General features: G+C 35.5%; 1 long non-coding RNA gene across 1 annotated transcript; it reads left to right on the top strand.

Moving 5' to 3' along the window:
• The first annotated feature begins 762 nt into the window (after window positions 1–762).
• LOC109124059 (uncharacterized) lies at window positions 763–5,973 on the top strand. Its single transcript, XR_002031951.2, has 5 exons — window positions 763–838; window positions 926–984; window positions 1,655–1,765; window positions 2,974–3,031; window positions 5,538–5,973. It is a non-coding gene; the product is annotated as an uncharacterized LOC109124059 (long non-coding RNA).
• Window positions 5,974–7,645: the final 1,672 nt, after the last annotated feature.

Raw genomic sequence — 7,645 nt, 5'->3', positions numbered from 1 at the left:
TTCTCATTGAAAAAGGCAAGTTCATAACTGCCGGAGTAGTTCACCACCATTGAAGCTCGCTGGTTTGTTTATAGAGAGTCATCACCGACATTAGAGTTCATTGTCATCAGAGAGAAATATTCATCACGACCATTGCAGTCCACCGTCAGTGAGAAAGGATCATCAAACACCCATTTTTGGAGCTTCAGGATCTTCATATTCGAGGATGGAATCGCCATTTTCCTTTGGATATCCCTTTTTCTGAGGGAACAAGAGATCACAGATGCATCATTATTCTTTTCTGGTTTCCGCGAACATCACAGGAGATTTTTCTACCATTTCAAATCAACGCTCACCATTCTTCACCCTCATCTTGTCTACAAGAGATCACCATTCTTGTTATCCTTTTTTTCTGCAGTCTTTTTAACTTTTCTTTTTTCCGTTTGGTTGCCGAGAAAATCCAGATTTTCCTGCCCTTCAGTTTCTAGGAAATCACAAACTTGTAAGTACATTCTCGTCTTTCAAATAGGTGTTTCCAAGATTCCTGCTCCCTTTTTTTCTTTTTCTTTTTCTTTTCCTTCTTTTGATTTTTCAGCAACCAAATAGATCATAAATGGAAACTGTTCCGCAACTAGGATCGTTCACCCAGTAGGTCATTAACGGAAACTGTTTAGTTAAGAGAAAGAATTTTTGTCACTATTTCCCCGGAACCCCAATTTCTATTTGGTTGCCTAGAAAAAACAAGGAAAGACAGAAATTGACTACCTGAACTTTGGATGTGGCTTTTGCTTTGTAGGGTATTGGATCATCAGAAGATTCTGAAAAAGAAAAAGTATAAAACCAAATGGTGGTTGTCAAGGTACATATAAACTCTTATTCTTATCTAACTCATTTTCTTTTCCTCTGTTTTGAATCGTGATCAAACTTTTCATCTCCATAAATTCAGGGAAAATTGAAAGCAACTTCAAGTCGAGTTGCAGGAGATCAAAAAAAATCTGAAGAGTGGTACATTTTACATTGTTTCTATAATGAGAAATTTTATATTCTCACATATTAATTGGATGCTCTGTTTCTGAAACATTAGGCTTAAGTTTTGACGTTTATTCTGAGAATGAGAGGGTTAACGTTGGTTCCTGTGATTCTGTTGGTACTAGTAGCACGTAAATATGGTTTGATGTTTATCATTTGGTTTTCAACAATAAATTTTTGTTGATGGCTATCTCAGAATTCAATGTTATGTTTTCAAATTTTTTAGTAGAACCATGAGAGAGACCCTAATCCCAACAAGATGTGTGATTTTACCAACTTTTGAATTAGTAATGTATAGATTTAAGATAAAACAGAGGAAATGAAAAGGAAAATGAAAATTTGAGTCTCATGTTTTATGTTTTTGTTCATTGAAAATTGGAAAAACAAAAGGAAAAAAAAAACCCACCTTACCTAACTGGTTTTGTAAAGCTCAGCTCAGTCCAGAGCCTATTTGATTGGGTTCTAAGATAGTGTAGGTGAAGAATGGAGGTTAGAATTCTTGAATCTTAGGTTTTACATTTTCTAGTACCCAAGAGAACAAAAGTCTCCCTTAGGTATCGCTATTATGACTTTTTCTTTTTTTGAAGAGAAGAGAGTATTTTTGTTAACTTATGTTCTTTTAATTGTTATCTTTTTTTATCTATAGGAGGAAATCTATGTAGTTCAACAAAGGGAATGTTCCGAGCAATTCAAGTGTGTCAAAAGTTATTTAAATTGCTTATCTTCTTCAGCATTTGTTGATTTTGGCGGTTGTTTGGTAAGGTTTGCAATATGATTCTTTTGAAGTCTTTATTCATTTTATTTTCCTTCTAATAAATTCATATAATTATAAATACATTGCCACCGTAATCTATACTATTTAAAAAGCAATGAAAAATATATTTCTTTACATTATTGAATTACTAACTGTATATCTCAAAATTTGTCCCAAGTTTATTTTTACATTAATTTTGAGTCAAATTGTATCATTAAAATTTAGATTCAATTACATTTGAATGTTTCAACCCACTTATACCTTTTTAAAATTTAATTTTTATTTATTTATTTATATTTTGTATTTTATATTTAATTTTTTAAGATATGTCTTTTCTAAATAAGGAGTCATGCAATTTTTTCTTTATTTATTTTTCCTATTAAAATAAGTGACAATTTCAATTTAAAAAGAAAAATCAATTTTTTATAAATAAAAAAACAAGTTTCACCATTCGAGTGGGATGATAGTGAAAAACACAAGGCCACACTAAGGTGGTGTTTATTTTTTTACTTAATTATAAATATAACCTTAACGTTTAATAGTGTTAAATATTAAGTTGTTTATTTTTATAGTATTTTATTTCTATTAAGTATTAAAAAGTAAAGAAAAACCTATGTTATTTTTTCCATTTAGAAAAAGCTACGTATTTTAGCTTTTTCTATTTAGTAAAAAGTTTATAATAAGTTATGAAAAAATGGAAAAACAAACAACCTAAATTCTGAAAACAAATTACTTTCAGCAAAAAGTCAAAAAAACAAACACCACCTAAGTTTGTAGCATAAACTACTACTGTTTGTTATAAGAAAGAAGGAATTGGTGTTTAGTAGGAGGAGAAACATGCATTGGAATAAGTATAAGAGGCAGAAATCTGCTAAAGGAAAAGACAACAATTACTCAATTGGAAATGGTGAAGCTTAACTAACAAAGAGTAACTGAGTAACAATTCCAAGTTGGTTTTGGTAATTCATTTATTTATCAAATCTTGAGCAAAGGTAACTTCAAGGGACATAAATTTGAGCACGCAACAGCGCAACATGGCCCCCCCCCTCCCCTTTCTTCCCACTCTCTGATATTGCTTGCACCACATTATGTGTTCAGTAAAATGCCAAAGTGGTGTTATTAGGGCAAAATATTTGCATCCTCTGTTCTCATCATTTTTAATCTTTTGCCTGCATCCATGAAGTACTGACAATTTTCTTGTTGTTTAATAGGGTAAAATGGGAACAAATATAAGTCAAGGTGTTGGTGTTTGTAATACTTCAAGGAGAGGTACTTTGCTATTTTTCAGAAATTTTATTTTCAATTTTTTTCTGATTAAATGGTGCATTATATGCTCCTTATTATAGAGAACAACGAGTGCAAAAAATTTGATCTTCGAATTGTTTTTTAAAGCCTTTAATTTTTCTGTCAGGATAAAGCTATAAGACCCACTAAAGTTGAAACCTTGCCACCAGCCCTTCAGCATTTCCTTAAACCCCTCCTCTTTCAACCACATAATTTCAAATCAAATAGGAATTGAACCTCTCCTCACTCCACCTCCATCTAACGGAATTGGAAAATGGTCATACACCGGCCTTGGGAGAGTACACTGCGTCACCCAGCTAAACAAAGTGGAGTCTCCCACCACAAATGAAAGGAATAGCACCCCGAGCCCACAACAACCTGAGCAGTGTTAGGTAAAACCCTTACCGCACGCTTCACCAAGATCTGAGCCCACTGTAGCTCAGTCAAAGAATTAGTATCTTCATCCATTGCAACAAAACCTCGACACCCATCACCGATTCTTTTAAACACCTCACGACTCCATAAGTGAAGCGGGAGCCCCACCACCCTCACCCAAGCCTCATTAGCAAAGGAGTCCTTGCAAAGACACCCCACCTATGGGTTTCATCTATCCAAAATAAGAAAATTCTCCTTAACACTTCTTTTGCCTCTAGCTAGAACTCGCTCAACGTCACTTGGCGTCTCAAATTCAAACAGAAAGAGTCCTCTGCCTAACACAACAACACTCGGATTCCCCTTTAAAAGCCAATGTTGATGCGTTCATCTCCTTATGAAATCCAACTTAGGTAATGGTGCTAAATTATTACCCCACCAGCCCACCAGACACTACTTCATTTGATCTAACCTTCTTCGCACTTCTCTTTCCCCCACCTCTAACCAAACTGAATCGCCTATTCTTCCCAATTTCGACTTTACAACATTTGCGTAGGACTTTGTCTCCACCCCCTTTTCCCTCCACAAAACCTTCGGGCCCCCTTCACCCTCAGTGAAACCTTTGGAACTCTGGTTTTCTTTAAGCCTCCTACAAGGACCACTTCAAGACCTCTCAACCTCTCGATGAAAAGATTCCAACCATTAAACAGCTCATTCCCTTCCGGAAAGATAATGCTGAATTTTTTTACTCAAGATCACGGACAGAGCAAAGAATGAACCTTCTTGCCTCATTAAAACGTCGCTCCAGCCTATACTTCCTTCCCCCCTCCTCCCAACCAAGAACCCAACTTCGGTTATCAATCTCTCTACAACAGGCTTCTACTCCTTCCAGTAGGCACCGTAAACTAACCTCCCCGAATCTAATCCATGAAGAGATACCTCTTCTCTCCCAAATACAACCTTTCAGCATGATCGTATTCAATCAAATATAAACATTTCAAACACTAATCTCATACGTGCATCCATGTGGTATTATGTTGACACTTGACACGAGTAGTTTAGTTGAAGTTAACATATCTATATATCATAGGATTTACCTATATTTCTTTTTCTTTTTTTTTCCTTTTGTTTTTTTATAATTTTTTGTTCCCATTGTCACAATCTTAATTCCTTGTTCCCTTCCTTACAACTCTATGGTTATCCTACATTAGGATAGTTGATATGATCTTATTAGGTGTGGCATTGGAAAGAGTGGAGTCTAGTGAAAGTTTGTAGAGAATGACTTGTGTTGTATTAAATAGAATTCAAGCAACCACTTTAGAGTCATTCTTGGTCCAAGTGGCTATGGATCTACTACATGCAGCTGATTCTATGCACCCTTATTGGGGGTTCTAAGGCATTGTACCCCAACCATTAGAGGGTTAAGTTAGAGGCTTTTTAATACTATCGAACTTTAGATCTTTCAGACTGGTTGGTATATTTTAACCATAATTTATTTGACACAAGGAAAAAAGTAAAGGAATCAAGCCATGACTAAGAAAAAAGAAAAGGTTATATTTGAAAGATTTATGATATCTGTTTTGAGAAAATGAATTTGGTTAATATGTTGTGAATATGATATTCGCTATTTTGATTTCTCTTTCGAACTTTCATTTGATCTTCCTTCTTGTTTTATTTTCCCTTACTAGGCTGCTATCTCATCCTATTTTCAGCCCCTGAGGTGATTATAAGGTGTGAGGTGTGAATAGGATGGAATGGAATATGAATTTGGTCTTGAATTCAACATGAGTGCAGTCGGCTTAGGATTATATCATGTTTTAGAATAGATTGAAACCTAGATGCTTGAATATGGCCTTGGTTTTGGAATGTTGACTCATCTCTTAGAGATGTAGTCTTATCCTCATTTAACTTGACAAACAACTGCATGGCTTCAAACAAACCCTACATTTGTCAAAAGCCCTCAAATCAAGCTCTAGGATAGTGTTTTAAGGAAGAAGGTCCTATCTTTAATTGGTATACCTTTCCTTCATTTCCTCTTGAGGCAAAACATTGAAACATGTTTTTTTTTTCTTGGTTGCTATAGTGCTTTAGAAATATTAACAAATTATGTGTTTTGCAGTAAATCAGCTTTCGGGAAGGGAATGTCAAATGAAGAGAAGAAAAAACTAAAACATGAATTGAAGTTCCTCAAGATGGAGGGCATATCATCTATTCATGGAATCTCTGCCACCTGACTTTGTTACAATATTGCATACAGACTAAGAAAGGAAAATGTAGTTCTTTTCTCAAATAGATGCTAACTGAAGAAATTGTTTCACCGTTTTTACCCCCTTTGTTATTCTCTTGCAGTGGGCTATTGAGGTCTTTATGTAGCAAGTCGGGTGCTCCACAACGAGTGCGGCTGCTAGTCTATGGAAAATATGCATTATGCCACTCCCCCAAACTGAATCCTAAATCTAGTAAAACTTAGTAAAACGTGCACACAACTCCAGCAAGTTGTCCAAGAAACAATTTTGTTGTTAAGCTTTTGCCAAGTAAATCTTGTTCCTACTAGATTTTCAGATTTTATGGGTATGATTATGTTCTCCAAATTTAAGACAAACTTGGATTTTCACCTTTATTGATATATTAAAAACCATTGTTAGCCCATTGAGCCTCACGTGGTATGTTATAGCCTTATTTCTTTCTTATAGCCTTGATTACCATTTCTATACCCGGTTTGGGACCCTTTGGTGTATATGCATGCTTTGCTATGAAAGTCTCATGAGCTTTAGACTTATAGGCCTATCTTCTCATTCTTGTCATCATCTCCTTATCACCCCGTTTGTTCTATTTTGCTATCATCACATTTCCATTCTCTTTCTTGCTTTTATCATTATTTGCTTCATTTTATCTCTTCTCTTCCTTGGGCTGATGATTCTTCACATCTTAGTGCAAAGAGGGCAGTCATATCACTCCATTCATCCCATCATTTGGCATTGATTCGGAGATTTTAGTTTGAGAGGCTGTCTCATGGGTTGGGGTTCATGTATTCATCAGTGATTTGAGAGAGTTTATTCATTTCTTGTATCTTTCCCATTGGAGTTTGACTTATTGATGATCAGAGCATGCGCTAAAAAAAAAAAAAACAAAAAAAAAACAAAAAAAAAAAAACAAAAAACAAAAAAAAACAAAAAAAGAAAAAAAAAGAAAAAAAAAGCGCAATGACATGTTTATGTATGGTATCTTGCTCCATTGGGCACTTATAGCACCTTTTGAGGTCTGTTTATTGAGTATATTTGTCATTGTGGGTTCTTGTGAGATTTTTATATGAGTTTTCACTCCTTAAGCCATTCTTGTCATGCATTTGGAGTCTCGAGGGTTCATGTGAGAGTTCTATGGTATCCTATGCTTCTTGGACCATGGTTGATATGTATTAGGTATGAAAGATGAGTGACCTTTTACTAGGGTCTCCGGATCATTGTCTTACCCACCATTCCATCATTGGTGATATGACTTTCCTTTATTGTACTAACATGGGTTGATCATCACTCATTCCACTTTCTCATTGTTTTCTTTTGTATCCCATTACCTCTTTCCAGATCTTCGTTCCACTTTTTATCCATTCCCTACTTATTGATACCCATTACTGATTTGATACCTTTTTCACATCATTCACATATTTCATTGATGGTTTGACTACTCATCTTTCTCTCATTTCGCCATCGACATTTCCTTTGGTTACCTTTAGGTCCATGGCTCATGAGATTTTTCTATGCATTACATCTTGTACATGAGGGTATGGGTTTGATCATTGGGTATTTGAGCCTAGTTTCCCTTCATTTCTTTCACCCTATCACCCTGGCCTACGTTACGTCCCGTGTCTTAAGACCACCCTGAGGCCGTGAGATCATACGTTATCTTTGACAGCCTCTACTTAGGTTGGTGTTTGGGATTTGGTTGATATATAGATGTTGTCATGTTTCTTCTTCTGGGAGATGCTTCTTTGATGCTTGGAAGTGATTTGGTGATGGATGTGGATGATTGCTTCATTTTATGGATGATATTTGATGCTATCCAGATTTTCATTCTACTATGCATCAATTATCTTACTGGGGCATATTCCCCTTTCATTTGGTTAAGATGAGCCCCTAGTGGAGCACTTTCTTTGAGCTTGGACATTTTCATTGATCCGAGATCCCTAGTGGAGTATGTTGAGATGGTATCAGTTTTAGTGGAGCATTGTTG

The sequence above is a fragment of the Vitis vinifera genome, chromosome 15, assembly GCF_030704535.1.
Source record: "Vitis vinifera cultivar Pinot Noir 40024 chromosome 15, ASM3070453v1".
In the NCBI taxonomy this organism is placed as follows: Eukaryota; Viridiplantae; Streptophyta; class Magnoliopsida; order Vitales; family Vitaceae; genus Vitis; species Vitis vinifera.
This window is presented reverse-complemented; position numbering and strand designations above follow the sequence as displayed.